Raw genomic sequence first — 15897 nt, 5'->3', positions numbered from 1 at the left:
TACTGAATTGACGTTTTTAAATGCGTTACATACCTACTTGCAGCCAAGCTGCCAAGGGTTGAGCATGGGAATACTTTTTAAGACCTATACTGAGCCCTACATTGTGTTAGTGGTTTTTTTCCCAGTGGTAGATGCAGATTTACCACTACTAATAACCCACTTTCCAACAAAGCTATTAGAACATTTTACCCATTAAGGGTAGAATGGTCTTAATTAAAAAAGGAGAATCAGAAAGACAAACATTGGAATGTTGGAGCTTCAGACTTCTACCAACCATTATAAACCCGGAGGCACTCCATTGTTTTCGATGGAGCTTCCATGATTCCAATGTTCTAATATGGGAGATATTCCCATGAGAAGACTATAGCTCATGCGACTGGCATACTAGAATGCAGAAAGATTTGTTCACCCATTCATATAGCTACCTCATTGGGTTGTTTCAATGCCTCCTTCAATTCACTATTTTCCTGTATCCCTTGTGGCATATAATTAAGCGAGTTGTAAAGTGTGTTATTCATCAGTATCCTGTGTATATCCCAAATGGCTCCTTAAGCCATCCTTTGTTTTAGGACCCTAAGTTTCAGAAACCTCACCTCAGGTAAGTTTGCCCACTCAACAGAGTAGGTTACCGTGGCATGACATAATTGTGTATATTGGTACTCCTGCGTTGAAGACAAGTCTTCTTGTAGTTCAGAGGGGGATATCCAGAATATCCCCCTCTGGATATTCTGATGTGGTCCCTGTTAGAAATGGGGGTCTCTAGTTAGCAGGCTCTTACCCTGTCCAAGTAGGAACCCTTCTTCGTAGCAGCCGCGGCCCGTGGTCGGAGTTCGGTGGGGCAGGGAGGCGGTGCGGGGGAGGGGCAGGGTGGTGGGTGGTAAACAATGGAATATGGATAATTGGAGGTAAGTAAACAATTTAATAAATAAAACGAATTTCGTAGCGCGCGATGCAGGGTGCGCTACGCAATTAGTTTTATTTATTAAATTGTTTACTTAAATCCAATTATCCATATTCCATTGTTTACCACCCCCTACCCTGCCCCTCCCACGCACCGCCTCCCTGCCCCACCGAACTCCGACCATGGGCCGCGGCTGCTTCCTAGTAAGTATAAGGGGTCTACACTACTGAAATAACCCCAGCTCACCCATTTGGTAGCTTGGCACGCACAGTCAGGCTAATCTCAGAGGCAGTGTGTAAAGCATTTGCACATAACATACAGTAATACAGTGAAAGCACTACAAAAGGACACCACACCAGTTTTAGAAAATAGCCAATATTTGTCTGTGCAAATCTCTGCATATAAGACAAAAAAATTATACAAATACAACATGCACTTCTTAGAATTCCCAATAAGCAGAAATAGGCTTAAAAGACAGTTCTTTGGAGTCAGTAGCTTTGTATCAGGCTACAACGGTGCTGAAAACAACGGAATACAACAGTTTTGGCCGACCACAGCAGTGCAGGCCGGCATCGGTGTCAGTAGACTTGTCGATAGTACCTTTGGATGGGGAACTCTCTTCACATAGCTATTAAAACTTGTCCCACGCTCATGGCTTTCCGCAGATCCTTGAAAACCTGGTTATTTGATCAATGACTCCACTAGCTGGCCTTTGCCCCATAAAGTATTATATGCGCCGAGACACCTCCGGGTATTTGTCGCGCAATACAAATCTCGAAATAAATAAAATAAATAAATAAATGGGGCAACTGTGTCGTTGCGGGCCAGTCTCGGCAACCATCGCGGTTGCGATGTGAAGCATAGCGGTGCGGCGTGCAGCGCCCTTAGGCCACGGAGCAGGCAGCGGCTCAATGACTGTTGTCCAGTAGCGTCGGTGAGACCAGGGCTGCGGTGCCAAGTGGGACGGTGCACTGCTGACAGGTCATGGTGCAAGCGGCTGAGCTGGTTGATGGAAGCTGGTGTCGGTCGGCACAGGCTGCGGTGTGGGATGTGGCTGTGTGGCGTGTGACTTACGAACGGTGCCCCCAAACCCCAATGCAGACACAGGTGTCGAGGTCACCGTACAGAGACGTTGTCAGTGAGACCGAGGCGACAGAGTGAAGCACAGCGGGTGTGATGCCCACAGGTCATGGTGCAAGCAGCTGCTCGATGCCAGCAGCGGTCGTCGTAATAGATGAGACCAGGGTGGCGGTGTGAAATGTGGCGTGCCTTCAGGACACTGAGCCAGAAGCGGTGTTGGTGATGATGTCAGCTGCTTTCCCCCTGTGTGGCAACTGAAACCCAGGGTTCCAGAGGTGGTACCTAGAGGTCTTCATTGTCCCTGAGACTTTTGTGAACAGGAGGAAAGCTCTAACTCAAGCCCTTAGGGATACTCAGCAGCGAGTGAAGAAAGTTCATTCCAGTCCTTACACTGCCCAAGGTAGAAGCAGCAACTGCAAGCCAACTGGGCAAAGAAACAATCAGCAAAGGGGAAGTATTACTCCTGGCAGCTCTTCCAGCTCTTCTCCTTGGCAGTTTCCTTGATCCAAACGAGTTCTTCCATTCTGTGGTCTGGGCCTCCATATTTATACACATTTCTCTTTGTTCTTGTGTGGCAGAGAGTGTCTGTGCTCAGTCCAAACCAGTTCTGTCCTCTCTGGCCCAGCTTCCCAGCAGGAGGTGGAGTCCAAGGCAGACCAGGCCTGTTCAGGTGCAAGGAAATCTCTTCCCACTACTCTAAATCCAGCCCTCACTCATATAGGAAAGGCAGAACACACCTCAACCACCAAGTGGCTGTCTACATTAAATGTACATCCTCAGCCCTTGTCACTCCAAAGCCATACAGTCAATCCACAACCCAGCAGAGGAACATAAGATGGCTATGCAAGAAAATACCCACTCTCTAAAAGTGGTATTTTCAAACACACAACATAAAAATCATCTTTACTAAAAGATGCATTTTTACATTCTGAGTTGAAGCATACTAAACTCCATTTCTCCATCTTGTCCCAATGGGAAGTTATACTTTAAGATGATACAAAATATCTCCAATTCTATCCTATGGGACAGATAACCTTTCCATATTGAAAAATGAAATACACTGTATTTCACTATCAGGACATGTCAGACACACCGGTACAGGTCCTACCTTTCACATACACTGCGCCCTGCCCATAGGGTCACCTTGGGCCTACCTTAAGGGTGATTTACATGTAATAAAAGGGAAGGTTAGGGCTTGGCAAGTTGATGCACTTGCCAAGTCAACATGGCAGCAAAAACTGTGCGCAGACAGTGCAGTGGCAGGTCTGAGATACCTTTACAGGGCACTTCTGTGGGTGGCACAATCAGTGCTGCAGGCCCGCTGATAGCATTCTATTTACATGCCCTGGCATGCTCAGTTCACTTTACCAGGGACTTACCAGTATATCAAATATGTCAATCATGGAAACACCAATCCATAACATAATTTACAGTAGGAGCACTTGCACTTTAACACTGAACAGCAGTGAGAAAGTGCGCAGAGACACTAAATCAGCAAAAAAAGAGTAAAAACCAGGAGGTCAGAAAGCAAAAAGACAGGGGAAACATGCCAAAAAGATGCCAGGCCTAACAGTCTCACTGTCTACATACTTTCAGGATCGCCACTTCCGTCAGCAGGGAGCCAGGTAGGTGCATTGTTGAGAGTTTAGTGGCTATCTAGGGGCCTATTTACAAGCCCCTTGCACTGCTGGTTCATCACTTTTTATGTGATAAAAAGTGACGAACCAGTGGTGCAACGAGATCGTAAATAAGCCTCCTAATGGTTTGACTAGCTCCAGAGAAGTACAATTGCATCTAATCCTCCTGAAATGTATCTAATAAAGTGTATTTTGATAGGGATTAAATCTGCGCATGTGTCAGAGTTTATTTATTTATTTTATTCATTTGAAAAGTTTTCTATAGCGCTGGTTAGACCCAGAGGCATCAGAGCGATTTACATGAGGATCAGCGAGTTAGAGGTTACATAGTTACATCAATTAAATCAAAGAATCATGGAGGATGGAGGAGGGAGATGGAAGGAGTTTATTTGATCTCTTGCAAATGCATTTATTTAATTACTAAATAGTGATAATTACTTCAAACTTCGCACCACTAGAAGTGAAAACAATCAGACTATACAACCCAGTCATTTCCAATGGGCTGCAATCACTCTCTGCCATATTATCTCACTCCTAAAGGTGTCTGCCTTCCAGTGGTGGCTCATGCGCTAAGGTGGAGGAGTGTCGCCCCAATGCTCTTTGAGCAGGAAAAATAAAAGGATAATAAAATCGTTATTATCATTTTATTTTATGCAGGTTTGGGCCTTGGTCAGGGCAGGGCGGGCTGGAGGCACAGGGGGAGGAATGGTTTGCACACTCCAAGTGCGCATTACTGCTTGGCCAGCAGTCTCGGGCCGGCCAAACAGCCATGCACACTTTGCATGTTCCCCACCAGGCTGCATTACACAGCCTGGTGGGGAACATGCCCAGGCCCCAAGGCCACATCTGAGCATCGATCCACGGTTCTCAGACCAATCACAATGCTGCATTGCAGCATTCTGATTGGCTTAGGGGAGCCAATCATAATGCCTCATTGCAGCGTTCTGATTGGCTTAGGGGAGCCAATCATAATGCCTCATTGCAGCGTTCTGATTGGCTATGGGGAGCCTGGGTGCTTCCTGGTTCCGGGACTCGCCGGAGAAGCGGAGGAGAGACGCATCCGGCGGAAGAGGTAAGTGATATATATTTTATTAATGTTTTCCCCCTTAGCACCCCACCTCCCCCTCACCTCTCCAGCCTCACTCCCTGCAAGCCGCTACTGCCGCTTTCTGCCTTTGGTGACTGATTTTCTGTGTTTCTTTTCCTCCTTCTTTTAGTTTTGTTTTTCTTTCTGTAGGCTACAGGAAATGTCTGATGTGGCCAAACAAGTGCCGGTCCCCACAAATAAGTGCAGGATCCCCCCACCGGCAACCACCGGCTCAAATTAAGCACTGTAGGAATGCAAGGTGTGGCACTGTCCTTCATCGGGGGTTGGGCTGGTGTAGTCCTGGCATCATCTCGAAGGGATGGATGGTAGGCTTCTCTGCGGAGGCTTGTTTTAATTTTTTAAGTCAGAGTGGAGGCCCGAGTGTATAAGAGTGTATAAGGCTTATGTGTGCACAGCCTGACTGTACCTATAGATATCACACCTTCCACTGCAAGGAATCCAAAAGCCAGCAATGACCAGGTTCTATTTGTGCGGGCTGCTCTTCCTGGATTCTTGAACCCTACTTAAGAAGTGTAGCATTCTTGCTAGGCTCGCCATGGGCTTCCTAATAAAAGTTTTAGAGGACGACATATGTATAAATATGTATCCATATATCTCTATATAGATATATGTGTATATTACCTACTGGCGGTCGCCAGTAGGTATATATAGTTAGGATTTTTTCTCTATGGGATTTTTGAAAATTCTATGTCTAATAACTTTGGCGTTTGTGGACGGAATTGGCTGAAATTTTCAGGAAAATGGCACATTTTGTTTCTGAGCAGCCCCTGAAAATTTTGGGGGGGTTCGTCAAGGGGGGGCCGAGAAAACAGGGGGGTCCCAAAACGCGTTTTTCCCATGTTAATTTCCATAGGGCGGTTGGCCTCACTTTTAGCCCGAACGGCTGAATGGATTTGCACGAAACTTGGCAAAATTGTAGGGACTGGTAGCCCGATGTGCCTTTTGTAGGTCTCAATATATGTGCTCCAGTGGATTTTGAGAAATTAACGTTTAAAAAAAGATATATATCTGTAACAGCGGACCGGGCAGCGCTCCGCTACGCGTACTTTTCGCGCAACGGAGCTTTGTGAAGCGAAGCTGATTGGTTCTCCGGCGTCTGTCAACATTCCAAACAGTCCGTAGCGGCCGCCATCTTGTCTCTCGGTATGATCGAGAGACAAGAGGAGGCCAAAGCAAAGGGGCAAATGACCATAAGGGGGCATAGTAGATCCTCCTTGACCTCCTAGGTTTGATGTGGAGGTTTTAAAAGGGCCCCGCGGGGCAAAAAAAAATAAAATAATAATAATCGAACGGCTGAATGGATTTGCACGAAACTTGGCAAAATTGTAGGGACTGGTAGCCCGATGTGCCTTTGCTAGGTCTCAATATATGTGCTCCAGTGGATTTTGAGAAATTAACGTTCAAAAAAAGATATATATCTGTAACAGCGCTCCGCTTCGCGTACTTTTCGCGTTACGGAGGTTTGCGAAGCTGATTGGTTCTTCGGCGTCTGTAAACATTCCAAACAGTCCGTAGCGGCCGCCATCTTGTCTCTCGGTAGGATCGAGAGACAAGAGGAGGCCAAAGCGAAGGGGCAAATGACCATAAGGGGGCATAGTAGATCGTCCCTGACCCCCTAGGTTTGATGTGGAGGCTTTGAAAGGGTCTCGCAGGGCAAAAAAAAAATATACAGTTTTTTTAGTTTTTTTGTGTGGAGTGCGCCCGGTTCGCGAACCGGGAAGCGTTCTGGGGAGCGTACTTTCTTGAAAATTAGTGAAAAAAGTTAGAGTAAAATAATAATTGTGAGTGATCAGATGTAGGGTAGCTCTGAGAAGAGCTTTTGGGTTTATGGTACATTTAGGTACTTATAAGTAGGTACCAATGCACAGTCTTAAATTCAGAGTGAAAATTCTGTTGCCCTCATCTGAGAAGTGAACTCCATCTCCTCTGTAGATATCTTGCATGTAGTAACGCAAGTTATTGTTGTACAGGGAGCCCATTCCATGGTCTCTCATGTAAGCTGAAACAGATTTGTTTACATGCTTCCTCGATTTCTCAATTTGTGGACAAAATTGGTTCGACCACCTCCATTTTTGTCTTTGGCATATATTTGAATATACCAAGGCAGTCTGAGGAAAAAGTGCCATCAATTGCTCAAAGGTGTCCTTTAAAAGCATTTCCAGACCTACCCCAGTCAAAGTGCCCAAATCATTACCTCCACAGTGCACAATTAACAGGTCAGGTTTTGGCAAATGCATAAAGGTTTTCACCAATGGTATCAATTGGTGACATTTTAATCCTCTGTGGCTAAACCACTTAATTTCCACATCTTGTAAATTGAGGTTAGGTAAATTCCTGTTTTCAGCGTACCTTTGAGCCCAATAGATATAACTATGTCCAACAATCCAGACAGAAAACATGGCGAGAGAAGGTTCTCCTGCAGTCAGATGAAGTGTGGCAATGAAATGGCAGTTGAAAAAATGAGAGTGTAAAATGAAAAAAACTGAGGAGTTTCTGTGTTAATGAAGCAGTAAGAGTGATTGGTGGATTTTGATTGCTGAAAACAGAAAGTTAGTGTGCATGGATGAGTTCCTTGAAAGATGTATTTTGAGTGGCGAAGAAAAAATCATTAAATGAAAGAATGCTCTGGATATGCAGGTGCACTGAGAGTTCAGAGTTCAATTGGAACATTGTTGTGTGAACTTGGAAACACCAGAGGTCTTGCAAGAGGTGGTTGCTATGCAGAAAAAGCAGAGAGGGGGCAGAGGGGGGAAGGGTTTTGCTTTGAAAAAAAGTGAGAGGGAAGAGTTTTGATTGGGTGACATGAGAGATATGTGTGAGGAATTACAGCATTTCTGTGCTTTTGATAGCTGCAGACTCTGGAGTGCATACCTTTTGCTCTGCTGAAGACAAATTGGTGTGTTTCTGAGACTGTTTTGAAACTCAAAGTATTTGCTAAGGTGAGAAAAGATTTCTTTAATTTAGATAGAAAATAGTGTGCTTTAAGGAGAAAATTATGAAGAAAGTTGTGTTTTTCAAATGTTGCTTTGTCTCAAGTGTTTTACAAATAGATTTTGTTTCTTTGAGAAATTGTAATTGGAGAAAATGTGAAGTATTAGTACTGACAGGGCTTTTATGTGCATAGGAGCTGTGGAGTGTTTTCAAATTATGACTTGTAAATCGTTTTTGAGAAAAAGCAATGGTTTTAATATTGATGAGAAGGACATAATGGTGTCTGCTTCTTTATAAGGTAATTGAGAGTCTCTGATGTTATTTTTCCCATTTCAATGTAAGAAGTTTGTCTGTGGAGCAAATTGCTTGTAAATATGCTCCCACCTGTGCATGGGAAATTTAGATTTTGAATGTTTGCGTTACATAGGCATGTTAAAGGTGACTGAAACATGCTGCAAAGGCAATCAAAAAACGCTTTTATGTGTCTTAAGGACATTTTAAGTCATTTCCCCATGTGCAGTGTTTTCAAATTATGAGTTGAAAATCGTTTTTGAGGTAAAGGAATGTTTTCAAAATTTATGTGCGCCATATGCCCCCAAATTTCTTTTTCAGGGGTGCAGCAGGGTGTTCTTGAGACACCCCTGCACCCTCGGAAAAATTCGTAATTTGCGATGAGGTAATTGCTAATCGCAAATTGCACCTTCATTCCTATGGGCCTCCTGCTGCATGGAAATGAATGGGTAATTTGTAATTAGCAAATAGCTCATCGCAAACTAGGAATGGTAAAGAATCGCTATTTATTCCTTAAAGTTCGCTATTTAGGAAATGCAAAAAACTTTGATGATACATATGGCGGTTCATCTCTAACAAGATAAGAAGCATAGGGATAGATTTATGATGACTGGCGCATCACCAGGGATGTGTTAGTCATTCTGTGCCGCTGTTCCGTCACCTATGGTGTGCTGCATTTACAATGCGGCGCATCATGGGGCAAAAACAGTACAGATGCGTGATGTATCTGTGCCGTAATGGTGGCGCATTGCTGGAGTTGTATCGCAAGTGTGATGAAGCTCCAGCAAGGGTCGGGGGTGCCCCTGTCGCAGGGTTTCTGTTCTCACACAGAACTGTGGACAGAGGATTGGAACCTCGGCGAATTAGGGTGTCCCAAAACTCACCTTAGTAATCAAAACCCCTTAGCAAGCTAGGTATAGTGTCACATTGGATATAACAAACTCTCAATGTTTAGACAATCCGGAATATGAACTTATAGTACCTCAGGATACGTGGAACTCATGAACAGTCGGTCGTTATATATTTCTTAGAAACCAGAACATGGAGTTAAGAAGAACACATGTGTATTTGAAATGTTTATTTACTAATGCCGTCTTCTCAGGCGTAGTATCTTAGATTATACAAGTACACATATTATCAGTAGCAAAATTACCAGCATAGTTAGTAGTACATAAAAAGCGAATGGTGACAGTATGTTAACATGCTGTAAATGAATAAGAGTTAGCAACACTTATAAGCAGCCGCGGGCCGTGGAGGGAGTTACGGTGGGGCAGGGAGGCGGGGAGGGGGAGGGGCAGGGTGGAGAGGGCTCCACCCTGCCCCTCCCCCTCCCCGCGTCCCTGCCCCACCGTAACTCCCTCCACGGCCCGCGGCTGCTTATATCTCACCCTCCCTAATACACATAATATATTATTTGCTAAGAAGGTCTCTTTGTGTTGGTTTAGGGCGTGCCGATGCTTTAGTGTCTTAGATTTGAAGGAATCACATCAGCATACACCAGCTCTCTCTTCATGTGAACCGCATCAACTGTTGTGTATGTGTGTTCGGCAAAGCAATATAAAACCCGCCTCATGCCCAGAATTGGCAGAAGCTGCACTTATGTTATGAGTATGAAGTTGTGGAGATCAGACCTCATAACAATTCTGTATCGTGTTGTTCTTGAAACTTCAGCACTCGCTGTACAGATATAGTTTAACAAGTAAAGCAGATAGTAGAGCAATAACATATTATTGTCATGTAAATCACGATGAACTACTAGGTTGAAAGCTAAAGCAACAACTAAGTGTCGTGTGCAGAAGTTGCAAAAAAGGAAAAAATGGCGTTTAAACCGGTAATGAGTCCATGCTAACTTAACACGGTGTAAAGATATCCAGGACCTAGATGACACCTCCCCATGATCCGGAAACGAACTGAATAAGATAATAGAAGTGCCATCTCATGAGAGCAGATTGCAAGTTTATATGTGGACGGTCCGCAAGGTAAAACATTAAAAACTAGGAAAATTTAATGCTAAAGAAAAATAAAACAGCCAAGTACTTTATCGAGTCTTAAGCCTATAGGCAAGCTAAATAATAAAAACTTGACAAATAAGTCAATGAATTGTCAATGAAATGCTAGTACTCAGCATATCAAACATGAAAAAGGTCTATGACATAACTGTGTATGCAAAATAAGCTGCAACAGCCTCCAATAGGAAGTCACCGTCTTCATCCGAAAAGAGTTCAGCCATCCAATTTAAAAGTGGAAAAGAACATACGTGCTCTCCCAGCACCGGATCCTCTATCAACATCAGAGGACAGCTCGGTGGGTTTTCAAGAAAGCTCTGTTCCAAGAAAGACTGTGTTGCCGCCAGTAAATTCCAGGGACCAATTAGTCCATGCATCAATGCCACAGCCATAATCCTTTCGCCAGGACAAACCAACTCGTGAGTAATGATAGGAGTCATCAGCTGATTAAAGTCGACGTCAGGAGAAACCGGTCCGCAGAGACACAAATCAATGGCTCAATCGAAATCACAGGTCAGGCAGTGAAATACAGGCTGGACACAGGTGAAGTAGGAGAATCGAAAAGATAATCCATATGCCGTGCTTAATATCGCCAACGGCATTGTGCCATAATATTCAAGCATGCGATTGCGGAACAGTGTCAGCAGCTGCAGGGCGGGAGCTTGCACAGGAGGGACATCCATATTTAAAAATGTAAAAAAGCACAAGAGCGTCCGCTGGTAATGCAAGTAAAAATGGGAATCCACGAAGCAGAGTGGAAAAAATAGAATGAAAGAAAGCAGGGATGACTCCAAAGATTTTCTCAAATGAAGTCACGAGACCACTGGTAACAACTTTAAAAAAGTGCGCCAGGCCCTTTGTGGAGGACGCGTTAGAGATAGTCCGAACCATCTTGCTGAAATGGAAAGGCAAATCTGTATTGAAAAGGGTCTGCACCTCTGTACGGGTGTTCGCTATGTGAAGCACGAAAGTTTCACGGGCCGAACTCAAGGCCACCTCTCTCTGAGACAAAAGAGCTCTTATTCTTGTCATGCCGTTGAAATGTGCTCCCAAGGTTGGTATTTGTGGCCAGATTGAAAACTCCCTATGTTCATGTGTGGGAGGAAATAGAACATTTCTGCAGCAAATAACCCGTTCATTTACTGTGACGATAAAATGAATACTTTTAATTAACCCAGAACAATCTTCATTATTGAGCATCAAATAACTACCATTTTCCAAGAACTTGAACGTGGGGATGATAGCAGGAACTGGTGTGCCTTGCAACACGCAAGCCATATTTGGTCGGTGTTTGTTGCATGAACCGTGTAACTGTATGTGCCTACACATTAGTGAATGATCTGGCGTCTCAGTGCATTGCTCTCCATTCAGATAAACTTCTTGATCATCTTTGAAAATCTGTATGTGTATGGAAGCGACCAGACCTCATGAAGAAAACCACTACCTAAAGGTTAATAACGACCTATTGGTATATATTTCATACAATTTGAAAACTTATATAAAGCAAAAGGCAGCGTTATTAAACCGTGGATAAGGCACGTTGCCAAAGCAGTCAACCTTTTGGATTTATACTGGAAATGTTAAAGGAAGAATTACGGAGTAGGGCCTGTAAATCTTTAATGGACAACGAGTAAAATTACTCCAACCATCATATTCCTCTAACTCCGGGATAGTAGGGGTGTTTAATTTTTTAGAAGTAGCCAATCCAAAGCATTTGGTCTGGGAAATTGTTTCATTCACAAACAACATATGATTTGGGATGAGACATGCACGGTGGAAAGCCTCAGTGCCTTGTACCTGCCAGGTTCGTGAACCCCAAACTGATGTAGATCCTGGATATTTTTACTCTGTGTTAAGTTAGCATGGGCTCATTACTGGTTTAAACGCCATTTTTCCTTTTTTGTAACTTCTGCACACGACACTTAGTTGTTGCTTTAGCTTTCAGCCTACCTGCGTCAAGATCTATGCCTGCTTCAAGCAGGCGCAGGGTTTTGATGTAGCTTTGTCCTATCTGATTGTAAATGCGGCACACCGTGGGTGGCAGAGCAGCGGTGCACGTTAACTGGTGCATCCCTGGGGATGTGCTAGTTAATATAAATCTGCCCCTTTACATTTAATTATGTGCAGGGGACACAGAGTAGGTGAGGTTTATCCAAGGTTAAGAAGAGATGAGTCCTGTTCAGTGAAAAATTGGAGATAGGCTTCAGTATATTATATACTTAAGTAGTGTGTTAAGTTTTTGATGACTGTTATTAATTTACTGTTGGGTAATAGTGGTTAATAACATTTTTTATTATATTTTACCACAGATTCAACTGCAGATTATTTCAAGATTTTAGGATGCCAAGCAAAGAAAGAGTGAGAAAGGCTGCAAAACGTCAAAGACAGCAGGACCATGGAATAATGCAGCAGTCCTCTAACAAAAAGATTTGTCAAGTCACCAAGAAAGCACCGGGTAAGAGTCCAAAAACAGTCATAAGAAATATGTCTAGTAAAAAAAATATTACTACAGAAAATGTTTCAGTCCAGAAAAGGAGAAACAATTCAAATGGTAAGGAAAGGCCAATGAGAAATGTTACTGCTAGAGTAAGAGATAACTCTATGCATGAAAGTAGAAGGAAACAACAGTTTAGGGACATTCGTAAACGAATGTTCCGCAACAGGATAATTGGGAATTTGTTAAAAAATATTAAGAAAGGTCAACAGAAAGTGGTTTTTTATAAGAGAAAAAAAATAGTTGAGAAAGTTATTTATCAGGCATTTGAAATTAAACGTAAGTTATTTATTTTGACAATCAATAGAATTAGGAAGCTAAACAAGGCAATTTATGATTTCAAAAGAAATAGTAGATGGAAGAGAATAGTTAATCGTAGTAATTTTTGTGAAGTTTTTTCTGGAGAATGGATGCATAGTTCAAGCTCTGAGGCATTTTTTAATGAGGAGAGTTATTTCCAGGATAATGATTTGGTGCATGCAGTTGACACCAGTGGTCGAGCTTATGAAGTGAAAGATGGTTGTCCAGTTGAAAAAGAAAAAGTTGTGAGAACAGAGATAGAAGAGGTGTTAGGTAATGAGGTTTTAGGGAGACGTCCTAAGGGTCCTGTGTACACCTGGAAGTGTAGTAGTATTTGCAGTGTACGACAGGATTCCATCAATTTGCTTTGTGATTTTATACGGTCATTTAATAAGAAAAGTTTGAAGCAGAAAATGAAGTTGTTGCAAGAATTAGATCCTTGCAGAGTGAGAGAAGTGATAGGTTTGCATGGTCATTCACTGGCTTGTCTTTCCAGGAGGGTATGACAGAGTGTTTTTCATCATTTCAGGATGCTAGCAGTGCATCATAATAAAGTGAGGAAATTAGTTAGAATGTTGTATTATGCTAAGAGTCCAGCAATTATGCTTAAACAATTATGCGCTGCTCTTTTGCATGGTTCTGAAATAGATGTGAAGAATATATGTGAAGAAATTGAGTTTTGTTACTTTGGAAGTAAAGAGGAGAATGTTGAAATTGACCAAGAAGAAGAGAGTAATGTGGAAGATAGTGTACAGGTTTCCAGTACAGATAATTTCCAGAGGGAAATTGCGACGTTTGAGGTGAAATCAAGTGAGAGGCCAAATTTCACTTGTGTGTGTTGTTGACGCACTTATTATAAGAATCAGACTAAGTTAGTGGATTTATATGGAAAAAGTGAAAGGGAAAATAATAGTGAATGGAAGGATTTTACAACATACTTGATGGTAGAAAATTGTTTTGATTTGGGATTGGATCAACGTGTGTGTACTTATTGTTGTAACAAATTAAATCAAAACCAGATGCCTGCTAGAGCAGTTCATAATAATCTGGAATTGGTTGAGATTCCTTCTGAATTGAAGGATTTAAATACTTATGAATCTATTTTGATTCAAAGTATCCATCCCTTTCAGGCTATTGTAAGAATGGAGCCAAAGACAGGGAAATTGCCTCCATCAGATTTACAGAGAGGATTAAAGGGAAGAGTTGTTTATTTGCCTCTAGATTTGAAGAAAAACATTAACACAATTGGAGTAGAAAAAGTGGAAGAGGAACCTCTTGTTATCTTAGTTAATGGGGTTCCGACAAAGAATAAGAAAATATGGCAAGATTTAGTAGATGTTAGGAAAGTCAAAAGGGCAACATTGTATTTGAAAAAATATAATAAATACTATAAAAATGTATATGTTGCAGAAGAGGAAGTAAGTGAGGAAGAGGATAGCGATTTGTGTGCTGGTCAAATTGAGAAAGTAGAACCCTGTACTAGTGAAGAAATATATGAACATTATAGTGTTCATCCTTTGCATTCCAAGGAAGTCATGGGGAATGCTATTGAGTTGTTTCAAATGAAACAAGCGAAAGGGAGTCCCATTAGTGTTTGGGAGGAAAGTTTGGAAGCTCTGTGTTTCCCACAGCTTTTTCCAACAGGTCAGGGAGGAAGATATGATGAGCGACCTCATCAAATTCCTGCTTCTGAATACCGGACTTTGCGATTGTATGCAGGAGATCCTAGGTTTCGACAATGCATTCCTTATTTGTTTCATCTCCTGTTTGAAAGCGATCTGTCTGGACTGTCATATGCAGTGAACCACATCTTGAAAAGTGGTATACACAAGCAAAACATCTCGGCAAGTGACTTTATGGATAAAGTCAATGTCCAAGACAGTATTTTGGATTCTCACCTGATTAATCTCATGGCGTGTCAGCGTGGTACTAATGAGTACTGGTACCGTCGTCATGGTGATTTAAAATGTATGCTGAGGAACTTAGGAACTCCCACATGGTTCCTCACTTTGAGCTGTGCTGAGTATGGCTGGGAAGACTTACTTGAATTTCTACGAGAGGCAAATGCTAACGTAGAAAACATCGAATTCAAGACACCCGGAGAACTGTGCTCTTTGGATCCAGTCAATGTATGTAGGTACTTCAATCATAGATTTGAAGGTATGATGTCTTTCATCATGAATAAGAAGAATCCACCTCTTGGAGAGGTGTTGGATTTCTTCTGGAGGAAGGAGTACCAAGCAAGAGGTGCTCCTCATATACATATGTTGCTGTGGATCAAGGATGCACCTAAATTTGGAACGGATGCAGAAGACTCAGTGATGAGTTTCATAGAACAGTATTCTACGTGAGCTGTTCCAAACGCAAAGGAGAAAAAAAGCCTAAGAGAAAAAGTTCTACGTTTCCAAAGCCATCGATGTGGAAAGTACTGTCGTCGTAAATTCCGGAACAAAGACAAGTTCTACACCAAATGTCGTTTCGGCTTTCCACGACCGGTGATTTCTAAAGGAAGAGTGAACAGTTTGATGTCTTCGCTGCGACATAATGTGATGAAGAAATCACCTAAAAACACATACAATTTGAAGAGGAACGAAGAGTCTAAGTACATCAACGACTACAACCCGGTGATTTTGTCCATGTGGAATGCTAACATGGATATACAGTTTGTGGCTGATAACTGTATGGCTGTGGCTCGGTATGTGACATCTTACATCACCAAAAAAGAGAAGACAGAATTGAAGGATATGTGGGAGGACATTTCCCATGAAAAGAACCTCAGCAAGAAGTTGTACAGTTTCAGTCTGAAGATGTTGTCGCATCGAGAAATCGGAGCTTACGAATGTTCTGACCGGTTGTCTTCAGCAAGTCTCTATGCCAAGTCCAGGAGTATCGTTTGGGCGAGTGTTGGTCTTGCTGCAACGCGTAATCGAGTTCTGAAACCTGTGCGGGAAATTGAGTATTTGGCGGAAAAGGAGCCAAACAGTACCGACATTTTGAAGAGCAACATGTTGGATACATATTATCCAAATCGAAGCAGTCACCTCGAGAATGTTTGTCTGTATGAGGTCCTGCAAAATTACATATTCAAGAGGAACATCAAAGAAGATACTGAGAAAGGAGTGTATGCTGTAATAGGAAGTGAGGGATGT

This window comes from Lissotriton helveticus, chromosome 6 (genome assembly GCF_964261635.1).
Source record: "Lissotriton helveticus chromosome 6, aLisHel1.1, whole genome shotgun sequence".
In the NCBI taxonomy this organism is placed as follows: Eukaryota; Metazoa; Chordata; class Amphibia; order Caudata; family Salamandridae; genus Lissotriton; species Lissotriton helveticus.
The sequence above is the reverse complement of the archived record's forward strand: the minus strand, read 5'-3'. Positions refer to the sequence as shown.